At 44.0% G+C, this 25,652-nt stretch overlaps 1 protein-coding gene across 1 annotated transcript in view; it reads right to left on the reverse strand.

Annotated features, from left to right (window-relative positions):
• Positions 1 to 25,652, reverse strand: part of CDH4 (cadherin 4) — a 419,518-nt gene that overhangs the window by 100,564 nt on the left and 293,302 nt on the right. The gene's annotated exons all lie outside the window — the stretch shown is intronic.

Genomic DNA, 25,652 nt, shown 5'->3' on the forward strand with positions numbered 1-25,652 from the left:
ACTGTGCACACAAATACTCCCATGAAATTCAAAGAACAGGGCTGTTTGCTCCTCTTTGTCCAACCCTGCTGGCTTGACAAGGCCAGCCTGGGAATGCCCAGTGGGATGTTACCATTTTATGTGATTATTTGTTGAGGAAAAATATGTTTTGGACACTGTTTCTGAAAGCCCTTCCCTCCTGCACCTTGAGAACAACACTGCAAGCCGAGTACAGCACAGTGAGTTCCATGAACCTTGGAGACAGAGCTGAGGAAAAAAAGAAGGGAGGTTAATATGTTGTCCTAGCAACCCTGACTATCTCTTTAAACACAAATTTAATTTTCTGATCAAATGCTGAAAGAAGTTCTTGCAACAGCATGACTATTCCCGAAAGAAAGTGCAAGGTACAAATAAATTACCACCCCCTGCACCATCACAAAGTGTCTTGGCACTGCAAGAAGCGATGTGCATAAATTTTTCCCTAACAGGTCTGTGAATACAACGAGGCAGTGGGAAGATAATAGATAGAGCCCTGGTAGCTGAATGCACGTTGGCATCTCTGCTACAGCAGCTGCACCCTTGGAGGGGCCTGAGTGAATTAGTGGGAGCCTGTGTCCCCCAAACTGCCTGGATTTGGGGAGAGAAGGTCATTTTCCTGAGGGAAGAGGAGGCTTTGCTTGTCAGACAAAGGAACTGAGATGGGGCTGTGGGCTGCTGCACACTCCTCCCATATGTGACCTTCTGCTATTCCTTCCTCTCCTGACACAGGAGGCTGACAAGACGCTGAACGTGTCAGTGCAGGGCAGTATCAGAACCCTGGCTCCTAGAATCTCCTTTGATACCTTTGTCCAGATCATTACCAAGTTTGTACACTGTTTTCTTTGTACTTCCCCCACCAAGCTGCCTGCTCCTGCTAATGGCTAATCATGTCAGTTATTACAGGCACCAGGATTGATCTGTGTGGCACCTGCGCCGCTGGAGCTGCAGGTCAGGGAACAGACACAGCTCCATTTGTCTTCTCTCCAAAGGATTCTCTGCTTGTTACACTGTTAGCACTGAGAAAACTGACTGGACTTACACTGGTGTAGTCACTTAAAAGAGGGCCTGGGGACACTGAAAGTGCCCTCATGCTGCACAGGAGGATTTGTCCAGATTTATGAGGGGCTAGAGGATATTTGGAAGAAAGACCCAAGTAGAGAAGCCGTGAATTCAACCTTCATTAGCAAATCTGTGGGTGAGGAAGGGTGCACTAAAATCAAGCGCTGCTTGCACGACTGTGCTTTCAGAGACAGCACTGCCACCAGTTTGAGAGCTGAAGATCACAGTTCCCATTTTCAGAAGGTCAGCCCTGCCCTGCCAGAGGGAAGGGCTGGAAATCGAGCTGGTGGCAATGTCTGTGCAGGTGCACAGCTCACACCAGGGAGTTCAAGCTCCAGCCCACCACATCCACAGCTGGAGCCAGGCTTAAGGAAAAGTGAAAACAGGAAGACACTGCTGGACCTCCAGCTCTGAGCCAGGGTGGGGTTCCCACCTTATAAATTAAAAAGGGTAATGTGGGACATGCAGCTGTGCGTCTGCACAACTCCAAACAACATATGATGTAAATTTACCCTTAAAAAAGGTGGAAAACCCCCTAAACAACCCAACAAAGGTATTTTGCACTTCTACCCAGCCCCAGCCTGGCTCAGCTATGGCTGTGCTTGAGCACAAACACCAAAGAGCTAAGCAGACACTCCAGGGAACCAAAATGGGGGCAGTTTTAACCCAAATCACAGGAGGGAAGAGCCTGTTAGTGGACATTTTTCTGCTCTATTTCCTGTTGCATATAGTACCCAGATCCCATTGTGATAGAAGCATTAGAAATGCATAGAGAGAGACAGAAACAGGGAAAAGGAGCCTGGATTTAAATATTCAGTGCTAAAGGCACTATATTTTATTTTTGGGAAACGCAGATAAACAGAAGCTCTCGAAGAAAGCTATGTACAGTTTAATAAAGTGCACGCTATAGGATGTCCTTGCAGCACTTTTATTAGCATTAATAGGGTCTAAGCTGTCTGTATGTAAATCATTGCAGATCTAGGAGATGAAATATATCATAAGACCTACAGCCAATTATACTGAGAGAAAACCATGAGCTAATTATATTGCATTGAGCAAAACATAGAAGGGGGAAATATACTGCAAATACTCAGCAAAGACTCCTTATTTGCTGTTAATTGCAATCATAGCACAAGGGTTTGCCTCCTACCTATACTTAAATCCATTTCCAGTAAATATACAAGGGTGTGAAGTGTTCAGAAAAAAAAAATAATGTAAGAAGTAGCACTTGTCACAGAAAGTTGCAAAGACCACTGACAATGAAGCATAGTACATTTTACTACCATGGAGATGTTTATCACACACATACTTTTTATATTGGAGCATATAATTTTATCCTCTTAATGAGATTAAAAAATAATAAAAAAAAGATTTTTTCATTAATCCTGTAACATTTTGACCAAAGGTTTCATTTGCCTAATTCCCAGGGTGCAATTTATTAAATCTTGTTGAGAAGTTAAGAACATTATCTGAACACAATGCAAGGTTTACTTCTTTTGTTGAAACGGTTCCTGGAGCAGTTTACAATAATAATAATAATAATAATAATAATAATAAAAATAATAATAAAGCCCTCTCTATTGCCAAGGAGATCACTAAATCAGGAATAAAAATTACAGGTTGTGGGGATTTACTGGTTCAGAAGGGAGTTACTTTTTCCTTCATTCAGCCTGGGAATTGTGAAGATGGTAACAGATCCATATGATAATCTTCTGACTGGAGAACATACACATGAATTTTCCTTTCATTTATCTCTCCTTTTATAATGCAGTCAAGAGGTATGCAGGCCTTTGGGTTACAGAACAGATGGCAGAGGGATGGTTTTCCTTAGCTGCATTTATACATTTTTTACTCAGAGAACCCTTGGAGCTTTGAGCTTCTCCAGTGCCTGGCATGATACAACTCTGCATATGATGATGTGAGCAGGATGAATGATGATGGCTGATGACTGTCATAAAAGGAATTTGCTTGCAAAGCAGCTTTTATGCTCTAAAAAGCCCCTCCGGGATGGAGCTTGGAGTGGATTGATTCACTGGTGAGGGAAAATGTCCCAGATCAAAAGGCAATTTATGTTGGAAGATGCAATCCCTTGTTCCCATCCTACCTCATGAACACAGGGAGCATTTTCCACGCAGGAGCCCTCAATAACTGTGACAGATACAAATGGACCCTCTGGAAATGTGGGAGCAGCCACCAGAGCCCCAGGGGGAGCAGCAGCAGAGCCAGGGCCCTCTCTGGAGCTGCCATCCAGCAAGGACAGGGCGGCCCTGCGGCCCAGCAGGGCCTGCCTGGAGCCCACACCACCGAGGAACCACCCAGAGCACTGCAGTGCTTGCAGCTCAGAACCAGAGCACCCAGACTCTGCCTCAGCCCTTCTTCCTACAAAGCGATCCAGAAACAGGAGAATTGGCGCAATTTCACAACGTGGGGATTTTCTACTGCAGGCTCTGATCTAATAGCTAAAATGTTTGAAAATGAACACTGCAACTCTTGAGACAACACAGGGCTAAGCCCTTCCAAGCTGGCCTCTCCTCAATGTCACATTTAGATGGAAAAGCAGTGTTTGTGGCACAGGATTGCATCCTGCTTTTGCAGATAACATCTTAGGGATCATGCATCTCCAGCAGGATTTACTGGGTAGCTAAACCATTCCCACAAACTTCACTGGTGAACAGAATTCCAAGAGGTGACTTCCTCTAAGGCATCAGATTTTATCACTGTTTTCCTTCTGTTGATCCACACCCTCGTGCTCCCAGCACTGCCCTTTCTTGCTGCTGGATTCCCAAGCCCTCCTCCCTTGCCCTGGCAGTGACAGAAGCCACCAGAGATCCACCAGAGATCCCTGCAATGCTCCCATGCCTGGAGCAGGGCTGGGACATGCAAAGCTGCGTGGTCAGCAGATTGTAGGGCACCATTGAGACCATAAATTATACAGCTTTTGGAGCACGACATTGCCAGGAAAAGAAGGGTTCCAATGGAGACTGTTTAGAGAGCAGTAAAGAAAATGCCTGGAGGGCCAGGAAATGGGGTGTGTAAGGAAAAGCTGAATGAACAAGGACAACTGAGCCTGCAGAAGAGGTGACTGTAACAACAGTACTGCTGTACCTAATAAACTACATTTAGAGAATTTCATAAGGTATCTGTGGTCTGGGTTCTGCCCATCCCTGCACTGTGCCTGGAAATGTATCTGGGAAAGCAAAGCAAGGCATTTCTCCTCTGTTACATTTCCGTTCTGCAGAACGAACCAGAAAATAAATTTCCTTTGGAGTTCTTTGTCTTGCTCTACAACATATGGAGTCAATAATGCCTTCAAAAAACACTAAGTTTACCATATAGAATAGTAGGCAACATTTGCACTAACATGACCTGAGGATACTTAGACTTGATTTTTTTGTTTTATAAAACCCATTATAATTATTAATGAACACATAAAATAATGTAAATGATAAGCAGTAAGTGTCTTATTATTAAGCTCTTAGCTATTTTGCCCATTAAGAAAACCAAATTAAAATAATTGAAGATTATAATCTGTCATGCATTCAAAATGCTCCATAGAAATTCAGGCAGGCAAACATATTCAAAGCCTTTAAAAGAGCACACTTAAGAGTCAGTCTAAGCATTCCAGGATTGGCTCATTAATTTTAGTGGAAATATTTTAATTCAACTACTCTTACTGTTTATTGAAATCTTTGCTAAGGACTTATTTATTTTTAACTGAATTTGCAATATGTTTAGGACTCATTTGTATAAAAGTTCTTAACTCTTATTTCACAGTTGTTTCAGAAGCCAGTAAAGAGACACATCTTTAGCCCCATATTTTCAAACAAATTACTGCATGTTGCTGAAAGAACCACATATGGTTTCAATAAAAAGATGCAAAAGTCAAGCAGAGAAAAATTAAGACAGATTTGGAGACCCAACCAGGTGAAGGTAACATTTAACCTCTGTCTCGTTCTATCACACTTGCCAGTGACCCCAAGCTATGTCCTAGAAGGAAATGAAAAAAACCAAAAATATCCTCTAAAACAGTTCTGTCTTCAGAGGAAACCCTCTCTTCTGTGCCTTGCAACCCAGCATTTTCACTAACTCCAGTCCTGGGTTTAACAGCAGTTTGTCCTTAAGTGCTCCTCCACTCCTGGACAAAATGACCATTAACTGAGCCAAGTGTCCATGGTGGTGGCATTTACAAACAAAGTTAAGCAGGGAAAGACCTCTATGGCAAAGAAAGAAGGGATGGAATTGCACATTTTAAATTGGGGATTTCTTTTTTTCCTCACCTGGGACTGGTTTCATCTCACACATGATTTTCTAAAAGCTTTCTATCTGGTCTCAGATAAAAAGAAGAGAAGAAAGTCTTTCAAGGGTGAAATCCATCCTCCCAAAGGCTTAAGAATACATCACATTTCCTGGAAGAAGTGGTTTTCTTTTTCCACCAAGAGAAAGAGAACCAAGGACTACACCTAGACTAGAAACCAAATTACCACATGGTTGTGATTCACTGCTAAGAACTTAAGTTTCTTCCTTAAAATACAAATCCAAAGTCAAACTGTAAAACGTTGCCTTTGCCTCAATGGCTGGATCTCTCCCATGTCAGGTTAAATCTTCCAGCTGAAATCTCTGCAAAGTGATTTCTAATGTTATTTATTTTGATGATAAGACAGAGTCCAAGCAGTGCTCCAGAGATATTCAAGCTGTCATTTAAGCCATTAATATAACTGATGATGCAGCCTGCATTAAAGAAACGAAGCTATGAAATGTTTGAACCCAAAAGAGGAGAACCTCTCCTGTGTGCCTGGCTTGTTCTGTGGGACCTGCAGAGGAGCCCATTCCTATCCAGCCATTCCTTCTCATCCAGCCATTCTCATCCAACCCATTCCCATCCAGCCCATTCCCATCCAGCCCATTCCCATCCAGCAATTCTCATCCAGCCCAATCCCATTCTGCCATTCCCATCCAGTCATTCCCATCCAGCCTTTCCTATCCAGCTGTTCCAATCCAATCCATTCCCATCCACTGCATTCCCATCCAGCCAATCCCATCCAACCATTCCCATCCAGCCATTCCCATCCAACATTTCCTATCCAGACATTCCCATTCAGCCATTCCCATCCAGTCATTCCCATCTAGCCCATTCCCATCCAGCCATTCCCATCCAGCCATTCTCATCCATCCCATTCCCATCCAGCCCATTCCCATCCGCACATTCCCATCTAGCCCATTCCCATCCAGCCCATTCCCATTCCCATTCCCATCCAGCCATTCTCATCCATCCCATTCCCATCCAGCCCATTCCCATCCAGCCATTCCCATCCAGCCACTCCCATCCTGCCATTCCCATCCTGCCATTCCCATCCAGCCATTCCCATCCAGCTCTCCTGCTCCTTTCCAGGAGGATTTGCTTCCTCTGCACGCACCCTGCGAGCGCTTGGCTGAGGTGCTGCACCAAATGTTCAGCTGCTGACAGCTCCCAGCATTTCACAGGTCATTTGGCTTCCACATGGCTCCCTCTGTCCAGGGGCTCCTCTCCAACCCTGCTGCTCCCTTCAGGCCAATTACATCCACATGGACACACTCCTCTGGAACCTTCCCTATGCCCATGGGGAGCTATGATAGTTTTCATGCCTTTCGCTTCCAAGTTTTTTTGAATTGTTTACCAGGATTTTTCTCCTCTACCTGGATGAAAATGTAACACTGAGCAGATGGGGAACAGCATATCAATCAGGCTCAATAAGGAGCTGGTAATGCAGTGGGAGAGAATTTCTGCCTGCAACTCTGGCCAGTAACTGTGTGTGACCCCACGCATAAGCACAGGATGAAATTGAAGTTGTCAGACTCACAGTCTAATTCAAAACTACCATTATTCTGCTTGGGATAGAAGTGAAATAACAATGCTTTTGCCTAGAAAACCAAATTCTGTACATGATGAGATGACACACTACAAGCACAGAGTACCTGGCGTGCAGCAGTGCATCCAGGCCAAGGATTTGCTGCAGCTTAACTCTTCTTTCCTACCTGCTGAAACAGCAAAGAATTTATGTTTTAGCTTGAGTTATCCTGACACAAAAAGGCTGAAGTCTGCAGGGCTCAGGGGGGCAATCTGCTCTGTGTAACTCTGCAGCTGGTCAAAGTTTCTGAGTGGTGACTTGGGACTGCCAGAAGCTCATATCAGGTCTCTGTCTTTACCAGTGAAAAACTCAGTAAACTGCAATTTGTTGCATGGTCTTTGTGATTAAATAATTAAGTAATTATTTATCTCTCCCACTCACTATTATAAAGGTCAAGAAGCCAAGGTGCCCATATCAGGAAGTGGCCAATGCTAATGGATCTTTCCCATCTAACAGTAATTGATATGGCACAGTCATTTCTAAAGCAATATCTGCCTTTCTTTGGGCTTTCTGCAGCCTGAGAACTCCACTGTGGAAATGCTTCAGACTGTAGCACGGCAAGAGAGAGGGAGGAGAGCAGCTCTGATGGGAAAAGAAGATTACAGAACACCTCCACGTGACCAACATCTTATCACTGCCAGAACCTTGATAGCAGAAGCAACAAAACTAATTTTTACTACTCTTTCCCTTATCTCTCTTGCACGAGAGCAGATTCTTCACTGCAGTGACTGAAGGCATCCCAGTGGAGCTGATGTGCTGCTATCAGGTGAATTTTGGCCCTGAAGAACCGAGGCTGGTTCCTGCTGTGCAAGATGCAAGGGCCTGATAATGCCTGGCTGGGATTTGAACCAGATGCACAAACCCTCCTCTGCTGCAGAGGATGCTCTGTGACAAAAAGTGAGAGGAAATACATCTGAGAGCTCAAAACACGCTGTTCTTACTCCTCTGACAGAGGAGCTGTGACAGGCAGGAGAAGATCATCCTTCACAATCTATTTGAGAAGGGCTACCCACTGTTTCTGTGCAGAGGGCACCATCCTGCAGCACCTTGGTGCAGCTGACCCCACTGCTGCCTGTGATGGCTGTGCCCAAATGAAGACAAAGTCAAGAAAAACAAATCATGGCAGTGGGAATTTGTCCTCATTTTGTTTTGAAGTGCATCTCTCCTGAAGCCTCATGTCCTTACATCATGTCTGCCACAAAGCAAGCCTGGAAAAGAGAATCCAGCACCTTTCTGGGTAAAACTGAGCAGGAAACTCGAGTGCTCAGTGCAGAAGATAAATAAGGGCAGCAAATATTGACCTGCACAGGAGTAACCTGATCACTGTAACTAATGATTGAGCCCCTCAGCTGATATAAATCAGTGTAGACTCAGTAGCTTCAAACAGAGGCACGCTAATTTATTTCAGCTCAAAATCCAGCACATGGCATTTAAAAATTTAGCAGCACAGCAGAAGAACAAGTGAAGAATGATTTTCACTCGACCCATGGCAATTTACCACAAGCAGCATTCCTCTTGGAAGGACAGTGAGCTGGGACACAGGGAACAAGCATTCAGGGGAGAACAAACACACTGGTGTCCTCAGGAAGGAAGTTTTTCCCAGACTCAAGGGATATAATTGGTCTTAGTGTGTGTGACCTTTGCTTTTGTAGTGGGCTTGGCTTTGCCAGAGTCATGCACTGAGCTCCCAGTGCATGATGCCTACAGATATCCCTGATCATGGAGAAGTGGTGCTGTGGCATCACTGTGATTGCTGCCCTCAGCATAAAATAAAGCTTTTGGACCTGCCTGCAAATAGCTAACAATGGGAAACAACAATAAAACCCTCCAGTGTGTCTATTTTGGAGAACAAAATCTGCTGAGGCTTGTATTTGAGACACTACTTTGGGATGCTTGCAGAGCAGGATTTAAAGCTCTGCAGCTCTCAATGTCTCTCTAAAAAGTTTAATTACAGGAAAAGCAAACCTATTTGTTTGTTATGTAGGGTAGATTACACGGCACAGCATATACAGAAGTTATTTCAATGGTCAGTAAAAGGAAACACCAATGTGAGGAGGCAGGGAATGAAGTTCTGTCTGTGCACCATGGGAGCTAAATGACATCAGTGCAGGTCTAGGTTTGATGATCCTGAAGGATCCTGTCCAACCTGAGGTATTCTATGTTTCTATGATTTATTGACCAGTGAACAAAGACAGTGTGAGATGTCATTGCTCCTAGGACTCACCCTCTTTTGTTACACAGACAAAATATTGAATCCTCCTGGATAACTCTTCCCTATGGCCAAATTCTGCCCATGCATGCACACATATGTTTCCTTCCACAGCAGCTATGCTGGGCACTCCAGAGCTGTATTTTCCCTTCAATAAACTTGCAGAACAAGAGCTCTGTGGTCAGGAACACTCAGAAGATGACAGCAAACATCAGGCTGGCTCACCCATCCCGCACAGCTGGATCCAGTCTGTGCCCACACGCACACACCTGGCGTGCGGGGCCCACAGCTGCATGCAGGACAGAGCAGCTGCAGGACACACTGCCAGGCTCATGCCAGCTCCCACCCTCCCAGGCAGCTCTCCTGTGCCCTCCCATCACCTCCCTGCAGCCCCTGCCTACGCTCAGGGTGCCCCAGCAGCTGCAGCTCCTGCACCAACACCCCCAATTCCAAGGGTGCCTCTCCCTCTGGTGTGGGTGCCCTCAACTCAAACACCCACTGCTTGTGCAGATGTGCCGCGTGCACCAGGGATGGGAGATTGCCTTCCAGGAAATTTCAAACCTGGCTGAACTCTGCTCATTTGGAACGAATTCACAGGGCTGGATTTTTGGCAAGTTTTCCTCTTTCGTTAACTCTGTTTCTGTGTGGGTTTGATCTGAGACCCCTGCTTGCTTTGACTTGAATTCATGTTAGACTTATTCATGTGACTTATTGATGTGCTTCCCATCCACACACTTCTAATGCAAGAGGCAGACAGGCCAGCTTGAGGACATGGCACCAGAGATTAAAAAAGAAAAATAAAATAAAAGCAGTAATTTCTGACACATTACAGAGCCTTTTCATATCTCACTTCCATTTATGGCACATTCTGGTTCTGGATTTAACTCTCCAAAGCAACTAAGAGTCCTCAAAGATCACAAGCACAAGTTTCTCACCCTCCAAAAACCCCAACAACAACTGCATTCAAATAATCAATGATTTTAGAGTCCAGACTGGTCTGGGCTTTCTGTTCTTAACTCCCCTTTTAACTGCAGATGCTCTGATAGACATACGGAATTTCTTGTTTAATTTCCTTTTTTTTTCTGCAGTATTATTAATTGATAATTTAATTTTTGATCTGGTGAATTACATGCATTATATGAATTCACCATCAGTGAAATGACAAGTTTAGAGCAGAATAGTTTAGGTAAGCAGATTGTCAGTGCTTATGGCTGTAAGACATAATTATGTACAGCCAACTGTGTAACGCGCTTGAAAAAATTATAAGCCTAGGCACAGAAATTAAAATTATTTCAAGATGAAGTTGTACAAATACAGCTGCAAAAAGCTGCAAAATCCTATTAATTTATGCCAACTATAGTGGGTAGTGCAGGGGGGATCCAGCCCCCATCTCCCTGCCAAAGGAAGTTTAACACCCAGTGAATAAAGGGCTGGGTGTTTAAACAGAAGATTATTTCAGCTATTCTTTACACACTCATAAACTTGTGGGCATCAGCTGGTAGCTTGGTATGATGACTCTCAGCATGCCAGGGCAAACATTAAACGCTAAATTACCATATGTCAGCTCAGGGTGGTTAATAATTCTCCTGCATCTTGGACAACTTGAAGATTTTCCTGAAATTGCTGTCAAATCGAATCTTTCCTTCGATCAATAAAGGAGCACAAGGAAATCCACTATTTGTGGTGTCAAAAAGAATAGATTAGCAAAATACTGTAAATGCAGCTGGCAGGGACAACAAACTGCATTCTCTTAGCTAGAGATACCCAATAACTGCATCAATACTTCCAGTGAGGAGACCCACATGAGGAAATGGCAATGTCTGCTCATCACACACCTCCTGCTCTGCTCTGGCTGCCACCAAAGCTCCTCTGACCCAGTGCTACCTGTGCATCTAACAGGCAGCAGGTAATTATGGGAGCAATATTTGTTCTACACCGCTGGGTCCATCAATTGCAGCCAGAGGAATGAAATAGAGAACGACTGTGAGCATGGAGAACACGTCTGACCTGCTGCTTGTTTTCCAAGCTGTGTAATAGAGATATTTCTGGCACTACCGAGGATCAGGACCAGCTGGGAACAGCCAAATCATGTAGGAAATGCAGAAATCTCCACACTAGGACTATTTAGAAGAAGACTACCCACCCCAGATCGTGCTGCTTCTGCCACTTTTACTCTCAGTCAAGCACCAGCTACAACAAACACATGCTACTCCAGCAAGTAAAACAGATTGAAAGAGATGTTGCTTCCTCTGTGCATTTGACAGCATCAATGACACATTTCAAGATATTAAACTCTGGGAAATTGGGATCAGATCTCCAGTTCAACCGTGGTTCTTATCAAAACACCCGAAACCTAAATCAAATTATTCCTACGGTTTCCTGCACATCTTACCATGGATATATAGTATAACTGGCCATGGGCTCCTGTGGTGCAGCCACAGGATGCTGCAGCCCCTATGTGAGCCCAGGAAAAGATTATTCCTTACCATGAGCAGACAGAAAAGGTGCTGCCCTGCAGATGGCTTTGCTGAGCAGCACCCAGCCTGCTCCTTGCTCCCCTGAGCAGCCCTCCAGGTTTCCAGCAGGGCTGGGAAACCCTGCTCCAGTTTCTTTTATTGGAGCACTAATGAAACCTGAGCTCTTACAACATCTCGGTGTTTTCTCCTGCTCTTTGATCTCTTCACTACATTCACTGTCGTGTCAGATTTTATAGTACAGTTGTGAGTCAGAAATATGTTCTCTGGCTCTTACAGATCCATCCCATCCAGCACACACACCTTCCCAAACCTTTGTTGGAGCCTGATGACAGCAGGAGTGAACCTGAAACACAGTGGTCCCCAACAACCTTTAAAACCATCAGCAGTGAGTAAGCAGAACCCATTTCTTACAGCACATTTTCTGAGCATTTTGATTTTTGGTAATTCAGGTCACTCCATCCAATACCCCGTTGCTGATAGATTTAGTTGTAGCAGTTGTTCTCAGGCTGCAGGGCCCTGAGAAAGTGATGTGAAAGTTGCTGGTTGCTGGTAGCAGGAAATTGCCTTCATAATACTTTCAATTTAAAAAAGTTGGTAATGACGCAGGGAATGGGTCCTGTGGGAACCAGGGAGGTTGAAAATAATCCACCAGCCAAAGAATTGTGAACTGCTGACTTTGGGCATTTAATTGGGATGGAATTACAGGTCATCTCCCTCCATCAATCCAGTGCACACTCCAAAGGTGATACTAAAAAGGAACAGATTATTATTATTTCGTACAGTATCTTATTTTTTTGTTTGTTTGGCTTTTTTTTTTTTTGTTTTGTTTTTTTCTGCATCAGAGGAAATTAAAAGAAAACATTCTGCCACACACCCAAACCATGCAGCTGCTGTATAAGCCATGCCCTGCTCTCTGAGCTGGTATAAACCAGCACAGCTTCTCTAAGTTCAGCTTTCCACAGGCTGACCCAGTATTTCTGTGCTGATTAGAGTGGGATATCTCTTCATGTTTATTTCTGGGAAAGCTCAAAGTTGGCTCTTGTGCCTTTGAGGAGCTGGATGTATGTGGGGAAATGATGTTTCCTCAAATTCTAAATCTTCAAGGCTTTTTTTTTTTTTTTTCCTTTTTTAATAAGAAGCAGGAGGAAGATTTCCTGACCCTCTGAACTATCCCTGGGTTTGAATACACTACATGGCATGCCTGTAAACACAAGAAGAAAGCTCTTGTGTGAAACTTCTTAAACTGCAGAGGATGATGGACAGCAAATGGGATGCAAGCCAAGGAACATGACAATTAGCACTGAGAAAGTTTTCAGGGTTTATTCCATCAGTCAGCACTTAAGGAGGCTTTGAAGGGGAAAAAGCATCCTTTTTGTATTAATCCACTACTTCTGCACTTTCCCCCTATTCCATGGATTTAGTGCTTAGCTGCTAAATATCTATATGCAGAGCTTTATTAAGAGGAGTTGGTTTACTTTTTGAAAGATTCCACATCCATTAGTTCAGAGAGAGAAAAGAGGCAAAATCATTTCTCCCGCTGCAATACCCAGAGTTTAAATGATGATTTACTCTTCCCCAGCTTTTAGGACTTAAAGATGCGGATGAGAAAAGAGCTAGCATTTCTTGCAATGGAATTTCTGGTCATCACCCTACTAAAAAGTTGTTTGTGCTACTGATGATAAAGTAATGCAGTAAAAGCAAAGGGAAAATCCCCCCTTTTCTCCCCCTTTTCTATCTTGGCAGACTTCACATCTGAAGAGGCACCTTACTGTTCCAAGATAAAATATTTTCTTTTTTCTTTAAAAAGAAAAAGTTCTCTCAAGCAAGAACTTGGGCAACAGCAGGGGACAATGCTATATGAGTATTAATTAGCAAATTCCAAACGAATCCTAGCTTGTGCTTAGCAGGGTATGCTTGAAAACGATGTGAACTTTAAAAATGTTGTGTTGAGCACACAAGTTACAGCTTACTTGTTATATATTTTTAATAAGCCTAACAAAGAAACAGTTGCTTTGGAAGGGCATCTTACTCATTTCCTCCATGGCCCTGTTCCCAGGCATTTGTGCTCTTGCCCATTTCTTTATCCTGAGGTTGACAGTCACTCTTAGCTCATCCCTTCTGGTTCCAGGCCATGACTGTGGGTGGCATTGTGCCTCTAATTAAGAGATGTGTGTGGGGCTGTCCCCTCAGTGACCTGCATCACCTAGCAGGGTGCACATGGCACACCCATCACCTGTGTGCCCCTTGGACCCCCAGGATGTGCCTCCTCCCCATTGAGCAGTGCTGCTCCAGCACCTCTGGGCCAGGCTCTGCACCACAGCCCAGCAGGCAGAGCTGGGCAGTGGCTGCATCTGGCAGCACTGATGGACTCTAATCTAAATTTCAGGATTATTCAGGCTGTGATTAAGCTGGGGCACCTGCCAGTGCAAGGCTCATCAATTCCCTTTGATTTGGAAAACTTTGCATCTGTGTCAGAACTTCAATTTCAGTGCAGAGCTCTGTGGCTGCTTTTCCTCTCTTCCCCTTCAATACTGAGTTTAAAAGAAATCAGGAGCTGAGAGAAGGGACTGATGCACTGGTCTGGGGTAAGCAACCACATGAGTATTCACTCAGGTAGCTACAAGGAGAAAAAGATGCCCTGGGCAAGCAGAGAAATGTGAGATTCCCAAATCTCCTTGTGCTTCCCCTTAGCCTGGCAAACAGAACTGACAGTGCACAGAAGGGCTGGGGGCTATTGCAGCATAAAGAACAACTGCAACATCCACTGGGATCCAGAACATTCAGAGCTATTTTAATCAAATTACTATCGATTAGGGACAAACTAGAGTCTGCTGAAGTTAATGGACACATTTCCATCGACTTCAAAGGGCTCTGAAACAGCCTGTAACCGAAAACAAGCAAGTACCAAAATGAGAAAATGCATTTGAGTCTCACCCTAATTGCATGAGATGAAAGAACTGTTTCAGCTGGAACTTTTTGAAATTATTCTGCCCGAGACAAGTGTCAAGTACCTCAAATGGTCAAAAATTCAGCAAAGCTACCAGAAATAAGGAGAGTCTGACAGCAGCAAGCGTGGCCAGCTGAGGGTACCAGAGACACACAGACAGATGTATCAGCTCCACTGACAGTTCTGGAAGACCTTCACTAACTCACACAGGAAAAAAATCTCTGCAATTCTCTGTGTGTTTAGATATATACACTAATTTAGTTTTACTTTTCACTCAAATTTATTTTCTCTAAGAAGGAAGAGGTTTTTTCTTCTTTCTCCCTGGAAATCTTAGGGTTTAATTCCATGCTACAAATGTAGCATTTGTCCTTTTGTCTTCACAGGACCCAATCATCTTCTCTGAGGGATGAATACGAAATCATGACACAAGCAATTTGTTTAAACTGGCCTCTTTTACTGCCTAGAACATTTCGTTGTCTTTAAAGCTATATATTTATGTGACAGCCAGACATCCATTAAAACACACAAACCTTAAGGCTTATGAGGTACAAAAGGGATTTCTTCTTTTAAATTTTGTAAGGGAGAAAATCAGGCCTGAATACTGGAGGGTCATAACTTTACTGACCTTCATAACATTGGGTTCTTCCCAGAGCTGCTGTAATTAAGTGCTGAGTCAGTGGATGAAATAAGGGTTTTATTTTTTTCTACTTAAGAAGCTAAATTGAGATGGCATTTTAAATGGCTTGGAAGGACCAGCAGCACCATATTGTTGTCAACTCCAGCATTACCCTTCTCCAGCTTTTATTCTTTCAGCAGCCTTAGAAAGTAAACAGATAAATCCCACTTGAGGTTGTTTGTGCCTTGCCAGGATGGCAGTGGAGGCTGCAGTGGCTTTCTTGACTGCATGGTACTTGAGAAAATTTGGGGCAGTATTAAAGGAAGATTTTGGGATTAAATGCTCCATCCTGCCTAATTCTGTTTTTCTCAAAGTGTATCAGAATAAGTCCCGGCATCTGCATATACAGAGATATATAGAGATTTATGTAGATATATAGAGATATACATGTATGGATGGCTGACAATTCCAGCAGCACTGTTACCAACGACAGAAGAGTACAAACATCCAACAAATACCCCGATACCAGAGGCCTGACTGGCAGCTCTGTGGTACAAAACCACACAGCAGCCTGCCCACCAAAGGCCCCAGTGCCAAGGCTTTCCAGACAAAAGTGTCACCTCAGTGGTCACCTCAAGTGTGTGACTGGAGCACGGGCTGGAGGGCTGCAACCTCCACATCCCTTCAGATGCCCAGCTGGGATGGAAAGACATGGTTCAAGCCCCTCTTAATGTCCTATTATCTGTGGATCACTGACAGGGTTGATTATAACAGTTTGACACGGCTCCAGAGGAGCTGTTACAGTCTATTGTGTCAATAGGTACCTAGGGAGTCTTTAATCTGCAGATACATGTATAAAAACAGCAGACTAAAAACACAGCTATTTTTTTTTCTTTAAAAGTTGTTATTGCTAAAGCAGTAAAAAGAAGCAAAAGTAATGCTCATTGTAGAAATAAAAGCCCTGTCATTTTTCCCATGACAAGAGCACAAAAGAGTCTGAAACCCAAGATTTTTTCCCTTTCAGCTGTAATATAAAAGTGATCCAAAATGTTTACGCCAGGAGACAATTTGGAATGACTTGTTTTCCTGCTGAGCTATAATCTTGGTCAGCGGGAATGCTACTGATGTGACTCAAAATGTATTGCTGCTCTAGTGTGAAGGAAAGAAGGGGTGAACTGTCATAATTATTAAATTAGCAGAAAAGGGTTTCTGTGTACATGATGTGGGAAAGTATGACAGTAAACATGGGGGGAAATTGTTTGTTTTCCTCAGGAACTGGAAGCTGGATTTGATTAAGGAAGGTGTAGCTCCATGTTGGGTTCTCACGAGGCTCCTGGGTAGTGCAGAGACAGGCGTGGTGTGCAGGCACACACAGAGATGTTGGCATGGTACAGAGAATAGACAATTACCACTTATCAAGTCACAGCCTCCTGTTTTTAACAAGCAGATTCTTTCAAAACACTGATTTGCCCAGTGAGGTCTGTGAGATGCCACATACCCAGAGCACACAGCAATTCAAATTTGCTTTCCTAGAAAATGCTGTTAAAAATGGCTCACTTAATAAAGAATTCTGTTTACAAGGAAGGAGTTAGAAGATGCCTTGGAAACATCTGATTGCTCATTCTTTAAGCAGCATCTTTTTGCAGATACAGTATAATTTTCAAAAAAGGGTATGAGGTACATAAACATCCAGGATCTCTCATGAGAACATCACTGACTTTTCAGTCCTATTTCCATTTAGTCCCAACAAAGAAACACATCCACTGGAAGTTTTGCAAGACAATAAACACTTGTGATGTTAGCAATTAAATCCTTCCTTGTACAAGGGTCTTGATGTTTCATTCTACTGACAGTCATGACAGAAGAGCACCACCATCTTATGAGAATTTTAATAAAAAATTATTGAATGCAGAACTTCCCTTGTGTGACTTGGCACACTACAGTCCCCAGGTCTTTAGGGGGAAAAAGCTGCATTGCAAAGCCCATACAATAGAAAAATATTTGACAGCATTTTTCAAAACATTATTTAAATAGAGACTTCTGTTCAAGTTATTAATGCCTTTAATATGGATTCTCATCTCCTCTTTTTATTACTTTCTGTGTCTTTCTGGTTATTTAAAGGGTTGTGAAAAGAGCTGGTCAGCACTTCAGAGCTCCCACTGCTCATCAGCGACAGATGCTGACCATAAAGTTAAAGCCAACACAAAAGAAAAGCCCAGTGCAGATTTCTTTTTCCTCCTCTCAGGGGAGGGAAGGCAAACACATCCATCCTTCCCTCTCCTGCTCCTCCCAGCTTCCTACCAGAGAGGAGCCAGAACCGAGCTGGATGGCTCATTTTAACTAAGCATGAGGGGGAATGAACTCCTTATGAGTCACTGTGTGGCCTGGAGCAGAGCTGCTGCCCCATGAGAAGAAGCCCAGCAGAACACCCTGCATGCTCAGAAGGACCTGCAGGTGCCTGGGCAGCGTGTGCCCCCTCCTCTGGCACCACGCTGTCCTTTCCTGGGGGCAACAGCTGCCCGTGACAGCCCGTGTGTTTGATGGCCTGCGTGTCACACACATGGGAACAGGGTCAGGCCTTCCACATCACCTGCTGCACTAATGGGAGGAGACAGCTCCCCAGCAGCACGAGCCAGAGCATCTCCGCGCTCTGGCATCGCAGGGCAGGCACAGGCAAAGGCACAGCAGCCGCCTCCCGTGTCCTGCAACATCTGCTCATCGCCAGCGGGCCAGGGGTGGTGTCACATCCTGCCAAAAGCAGCTGGGCTCCTCGCTCGCTTCATCTCCCGCACCTCCCGTCTGAACTAATCCAAAGCACAGATCAGCTGGTGAGTTTTTAGTGATCGTGAAAGCTGGCAGCATTAAACTAACACAGCAGAGCAGCACAGATACAATCCAAAGGCAAGAACTTCAGTCCTGTCCTCTAACACACACACCAGTGCAGTCCCAGGCTCTCCCAGTAACAGTTTCTCATCCTGACACGCTGAATGTTTGTGCAGCATTTCCCACATTAACGGCACAGCAAGGAAATAAAGAGCCAGACAATTCATACTCGTGAGTAAACGATGCACACAAGGAGAGAAAAAGCCCTAATCCATCTGAAATCTGAAATCAGATCTCCAGGGATGCTTTAGATTATTGCCCTACAGGATGCCCAGAGTTTTTACCCAACTTAATGGCTTTCCTAATACCAAGATGCTCCTAATGAATAACAAGGCTGGATGAAAAACTTTATAAAAAGTCACTTACAACTGGATTAAGTGTATCAAGATGTTTTCTTTGATATTGTCTTGTCAGTTCATATCAAGTGACTCTTCCATGCTTTCATGTCAGGTAATTCCCAAGAAATTCATGGCTACAATCTAAAATAAATGTGTGACTTTCAAATCAGCGAGAGCTGAATGATAGGAATTTTAAATTGCTGGGATAAAACTGCTAGCTACTTCATAACACTCATGCTGCTTCCAGATTTAATACCTGCCTTTTCTAACACTATCAATTCACTTAATATGTCAGTGGGGAATAACATTACTTTATTTTATTTTCCTTTATAAGGATCATGAACCATTTTCTCTTACAGAAATGTACCAATTACCCACATGCCAATTGTCCCAGCCACACTCTGATCTTGCAGCGTGGACATTCAGCTCAGGTGCACACAGAGCTTTCTGATGCTACAAAAGAACCACTGTGGGCTAAATTCCAGCCTGATGTAAGCAGGCACATTTCTGCTGACATCAATGGAACTGCACTCCCCAACGCAGGTTCTGAGGTTTGCCCTCTGCCCTAAGAATCTGACAAATGCCGATGGAAGTCAGAAAGAAACCTTTCATGTGAAAAATTCCTAATTTAAGAAATTAGCAGAGCAAAGCCACGGAAAGAGAGGCTAGAAATGAGACACCATATTGTTCCATTTGTGCTGGGATAGGCAAATTGTGCCTTAACTCTGGCAGCTGGGACATTTGAGGATGGGGAATTTCCACTGGGGCACAGCCAGAGGCGCTGGTACCGCTCCCTGCCCTTGCAGGAGCGCTTGGTACGAGAAGCACAACAGGAAAAAAGGGAGCCAATATTCAGGAGCAGATGGATCCCAGGAAACAGTGAGGGATCAGGTGCACGGGACAGAGCTGGCCCGCACTCAGTGTGGCACAGGGGCTGCAGTGCCTGCAGGGCACAGCGAGCAGGGCCGGAGGCAGCGTGGCTCTGCCTGCCCTGGCTAATGGGCCTGCTGAGGGTTTGGGGGTGTCTGCCAGGGCACAGTGCCAGCCTGATGGAGCTGTGTGGCTGCTGCAGCTCTGCAGAGCACTGGCCTGGCTGCTCACAGCACCCCGGCTGCCTCACCTGTGCTGATGCATCCCCAGCTGTGCTGCAGTGAGCTCTGCCTCCTGCGAGGGTACAGCAGGCCCTGAGCAGATAAAGGAGCTTCATTATTCCAAAGCTGCATCCTCTGACCACATCCCAGATTGCTCTACACCTTTTGCAAGCTCCCCTGGTGGAGGCAGGGCATGGCTCTTTGATCCAGGCAGAGCTGGGAGCTCTGCAGCCGGTCCCTGCCAATTTATTTCTGGTAATGGATTGTCCCACTGTTTCAGCATTGTTTACACTGATTTATTCAGAGTATATCTGCATATATATTACACATGCAACTCTCACCAATGCTGGGTAGACCTTATTCTGCATTGATTGGGATGGGCTAGGAGATATGCCAAACATTGTTAGCACAGAGTATCACACTCTACTTGGAAACCTTTACCTTGAACTTATCAATTCCTTTCAGCAAGGAAAACCCACCTGTCCTGCTCTTTGGGGAGCTACTAATAAAGCTCCAGTTTAGAATCCAGTTACCTGCAATAACACTGATGCCAACACAGGTTAAAGACACAAAATACTACTCTCAACAGACTGATGAGCTCACTGTGATATCCCAAGCACTGGGGGATACCATCCAAAGAAATAAACATTTGAAATGTTTTAGGATTTAGGTGACACATTAAGAACTCAACTGTAGAAGCCAGCATTTCAAAACCACAAGTTGCTTTGCTCTTGGTGAATGGGAATTGCATGATATTCCCCAAAGGTAATAAAAGAAGGAGCAAGACACTGACATGAATCCAGTTCTGAACCTGGTGATACATCTGTGTGATACTGTGGCAGGGAAAAAATAGGAAGAAGAGATGGGAAAGAAATCAGTTGCAGCCGTGTGATAAAGCAGAAAGATCTCACTGTATCTGCACACTGGGGTATAAAAGCTGTATAAGCCAGTAGGGAAGATATTAATGAGCATCAGACAAATCTAACAGGAGGTATCAAAAGCAGATGCCAAAGATGTAAATAATGAAAGAGAAAGAACATGCACTAAGAGAATAACGAGACTGAAACGGGTTTTGAATCTTTTGGACACCAAGTAACAATGTAATTTGCACTGACCTTCTAGAAGCAGCCACAAATCTGATTTTAGATAAGCAGGCTGAAGTGCTGGTGCTCATTCTCAGAGCAGAATCCTGCTCATTCCCTCTCAGCAGCGCTGGAGACAAGGCATGGAGGGGACAACCTCCTCCTGAGTTTCTCAGCCTCTCCTGGCAGAGCCAGGGCAAAGTGATAAAGCCCAGGGCACTGCAGGAGGCAGGGATGTGTTACAGGATGTGCCACGGCTGGCTGGCTCTCCTACAGCCCACTGGTTTCATGGCATATTCCTCTTTCTAACAGGTTGCGCTGGTATTGATTCAAATCACTGAGAGCTGTATTGATCCCCCCAAGGGTTCGACTCCTACACAGGAAGAACATTTTCAAAAGACCTGATCCTCCTTATTTTTCACTCTTATTCCCAACGATGCAATAAGAGAGAGCTCGAGGCTTCGTCTGTATTCCTCCCTTTTACTGCTACACCTTAAAAACCTTTCCAGGAGGTGATCCTCGCTTGGCAGCAGCGTTTTGGGCAGCTGAATTTCTGTGTGTAAAATCAGCTGGCGACCTCTCAGCGTGGCTTCCTTGGCCAGGTGCCCTCCAGGCAGGCTGGCAGCCCCTGTGGCCAGCAGCCAACCTCCCAGGGCCTCTGCTTGGACAGGGCCCTCCTGCCTTTTATTGGCCTTCATTTCATTTTCATTTTATTGCGATGGTAAAATTTTTATCTGATAATCTAAACAAGGTAATAATTTTGTGCTGTAAAAGTGCCCGTCTTCTGCTGCTACAGTCACCGTCGTATATTGGAGGGTAATATTTGCAACATTATACAAAACTGTTATTCTATTAAAATGATAAAATGGCAGCGGTTTTATTACATGAGTGATTTTGGAGGCACTGAGATGCCCTTTACTGCAGACAGGAATAATAAAAACATTATTCACCAACACATTAGGGAACAATCCTGTGATTTTGGAAAACAGTTGTAACAAACAAGTAAGTTATTACAGTGACATGCTCAGGAAACACAGCTCTAAATCTTGTCTACTGTAACTAAATGGTGCTAATAGCCAGGGACTCTGCCTGCTCTGCACTTCAGCCCCCTGCCCACAAGAAGCTGGCAAATCATAAAACAGACACTGAGAACTGTCCATGCACTTTCTGCAATCCCATCTAATCCAGGCCTTTGGATTTTAACCCTTTATTCCTACTGAAGTCCTAAGGATTTACCATCTGTCACCGCAGAATCCGTGAAGATGAAGAAGGGGAGAGGATTAAATTAATTAACAAATTCTAATCCTGAAACAGTGCTGGCGATGTTAGGGCTCTTTGAATTCTAATGAGGATTTAAAGCAACACTGACAACTTTCCCATAAAAAGGAGGAAAAGAGTGTCACATTATCACATCCCCAGCCTCTGCCCACCTCACACAGCATTTTATCCAACAGAAACTATTACAGGGACCATTCAGTTACCCAAGTCACCTTCCCAGCCATGTCTGCAAGCAGGAGCCTAAACCCATGAGCACAGGCCAGAGCTACCTCAGGACGCTGCTCAAACACATTATCAAGGTTCTCTATTTATTATTATACATCCTCCAAGTTTTTTATAAGGCGATCCTGAACCAGGTAATACAACCTGGTATATCTGACTAGCAAACACTCCATGTGGTTTATTCCATCCTCTTCTCTAACTCCAATGGATTTGCATCCATTGCCACCCAGAACTGCCAACAGTCTGTACCTGCAGGAGATGAACAGGAAGGTCCAACAACCCAAATAAGTGTCTGAGGTGTCCGAAGTCACCAGTGACTCCAGTTCTCAGTTGGGAGAATACAACATGGAAAGACAAAGTTGAGCAGGGAGACCTTCACAGGGAGAGCACAGAGTTCCCCTCCTCAAGTGTTTTGGTTTTGTCATAAAAAAATCAAGCGTGGGGTGCAAATCAGACTGCACAAAGATGCAATGCACTCATGTATAACATATTCTCTCTGCATCAGCAATATATAATGTGCATTAAAACAACAGTCCACAGCCCCACATCCATTTAAAACCCAAGATTTCTCGTGGAAAAGTGCAAATTTAAGCCATGTTGGGAAGGGAATTTCACCGGGGGACCTGCGCCCTTTGCGCAGGGAAGCAACTTTATATTTTCTGACATCGCCGTGAATTTGGAAAGGAAACATATGGAAAGCAGATGACATACTTCACAAACTGCCAAGCAGATTTTGCGTGGTTTTAGAGAACGTGTACTCCAGGGAGCGTCCACAGCAAGTTGATGGTCCTGATGGCCAACATTTGTTTTGCATCTTTATGCAGGAGAAGCGAGACATGACCATTCATCTGTCTCCTGTTCCCGTGCAGGTGCGCGTTTCTCAGCCCTGCTCCGAGGACAGATGTTGCTTGCAAATGCTTTTTTAAAAGAAGGAAAATAACAGGAGGGAGGGGGAGAGCCCACTGGAGCAGCTCAGGGCTGGGGCTGCTCTCTGTTTTGGAGATCCCTGCCTGGCAATGGGGATGTGCTGGCCATGGCATCGCTCCTCGGAGCTCGGGGCCTTTATGGGAGCTGCTCACTGTACTGCAGATGAACTCAGCTTCTTATTAGTCTCCATAGTGGAATAACAAACTACAGGATTCATAATATCTAGAGACCAGTGGCTACATTTTGATTTCTGAGCTTTTGAAACCTCTGTGCGCAAACAAACTCTTCAAAACAAATGCAAATTTGGCAGTTTAGGCAGCAGTGAAAGCCACTTGGGGGGATTAAAGGCTGATGTACTAGCAGCTGAAGAAATGAGTAGCCCTGAAACACAGAAATAGAGCTCCAACATTTGTATATTGATCCTCTATAAACTGAGGCTGAAAGCAGATTCTGAAGGACACCAATTCCTTCATTTTTAAGCCTTTTTTTTTTTTTTTAAGTAGGAGGAAGCTGAAGAGATTTGAATGCCTGAATGTTGTGAATCCGATTTTCACAAGCAGACTCTGAGTTTTAGAGGCACAGCCTGTAGCACACAAGCTCCCAATGACACTGTTAATATGTACCAGTACCAAATTTACCAAAGCCAATGGAGTCTCTGAGGCCCCACCAAAAATTAAGTATTTTATTTACATTTTTCTGCTAGCTTTAGAGACTGATTCACTGCACAGTGTGATGCATTTGCAGATACTCCTCCATCTCTGAGTCCTTAAGTGATGGAGTTGTCTGAATCCTGCAGGTTTGTTCTTTGCTAAGGATAGCTCACCTGCACATCAGGATGAGAACCTGCAGCTGCCAGTAAGCTTAAAAACATAATTTCAGGAACTACAGGAAAACTGAGGATACAGCAACCTGAACCCCATTCAAATTAGCCTGTCTCCTTTGAGACAGCCTGCCAACCTAGCAAGAATAAAAACCAACTTCCCCTTCTGTACATTGTGCTGCAGAATACTGTTATCTCCAAGACATTTTGTTCCCTTCTTGAGAAGGCGTTATCAGGGAGGCACAGCATGTTAGAGAGCCCAAATAACCATGCTCCCAAAATGTGTGTGCATGTGTGTGGGTACACATCCACTGGCAGGACTGAAACAGATTTAAAAATACTTCCACATAGCCAAAAAAAAAGCTGGAAGATGGCTGGTAATTATATGTACATTACAAGTAGACCACACATGGGGGGGGGGGGGGTGTCAAAGCATTCATATAAATTATACCAACCAGCACAGAAAGGAGGAAAATAAACACTGAGGACATCAAATATGACACTTCTATAACTGATACACGCGAGTACTAAATAATGGCAAAATAGTGCTTTAGAAAACAATGACTGAAATGTCATCCTAAAATGAGTTCCATCTCTGGAATACTCTAAAATGAGTATCCATCTCTGCTTCCTCTGTAAATGCACGTGATCATATTAATGATCTACTCTGAGGACACAGGATAAATCAGAGAGCCAAAAGACCCCATGGAATGTGAATACATGGGGAGATTTTTCTTCTGGAGGAAATAAGGTACTGCCAAAGAACTGGAGTGCCACGTACTGTAAAGATTTTTTAATTGTGTGGTTAAATGTGGAGGTCCAACAGCTTCTGGCGTGTGATAAGAACATGGGTTTGATGAAATTTCGCCCCTCAAAGCACAGCACAGGCTAATGGTGGTTGTGGAGGGCCTGACCTACATGCCAGCAGAGCCAGCACGACACTGTTTTGTTCAGAAATCTCCAGCCACGGTGCCTTGGGACAGGGGAATTAGAAAAAGAATTAGGATAATCTTTCCAGGCAGAAGATTTAAAGTCTGCTACAGTTATTCTCGATCGATCCCCAAAAGATTGCCAAGAAGTGTGTATCTTAAAACTGCTGCTAATTAGGAGGTTTTAAGACACTGTTATAAAACACCTTCTGCTTGGCTTGTAAGGGAAACCATTCAGACTTGGAGTATAGAGAACAAAACAGTCATAAAACGTTATTTGTAGCTTCTATTATATTACCATTACACTATATTATCACCAGTATAGTTACCTACCTAACATAAAACCATTTAATGAAATATTTGAACTTTCAGGAGACCTACTGGCAACCTTCTTATTTTTAGCAACAGGGCTGACATTTCTTGCTTGCTGCAATACAAACAATAATAATTACACATTGAGATGTTAATGGGGACAAAACCTAATATTTAGTGCTGCTGTCTGCTCATGACCACTCACAAATACTGAGTCCAGGATTACCAATTTAAGAGGGCTTTGTTGTTGTCACTTGGATATATAATTTATTTACTTTGTTATTATTTGTCCTGCATGGGATTTTGAAGTTTAGACTAGAGGCAGTGACAGACAAGCAAACAGGCTGCTCAAATGAAACTGGCTGCTCTACAAACTGGATAACTCAATGTTCTTTTCATTCCTGTAAGAATGAAACAACCTTTGAAAAGTTTTCATCATCAATTTGCACTCTGTGCAGCTGGGCTGTTCTAAAAGATGTATCTGGAATATGCTACATCTAAATGCAGGCCATGATGTTGTCTGAACATTGATTTTATTAGCCTGTAAGGATGGCTAATC

The sequence above is a fragment of the Zonotrichia albicollis genome, chromosome 17, assembly GCF_047830755.1.
Source record: "Zonotrichia albicollis isolate bZonAlb1 chromosome 17, bZonAlb1.hap1, whole genome shotgun sequence".
NCBI lineage: Eukaryota > Metazoa > Chordata > Aves > Passeriformes > Passerellidae > Zonotrichia > Zonotrichia albicollis.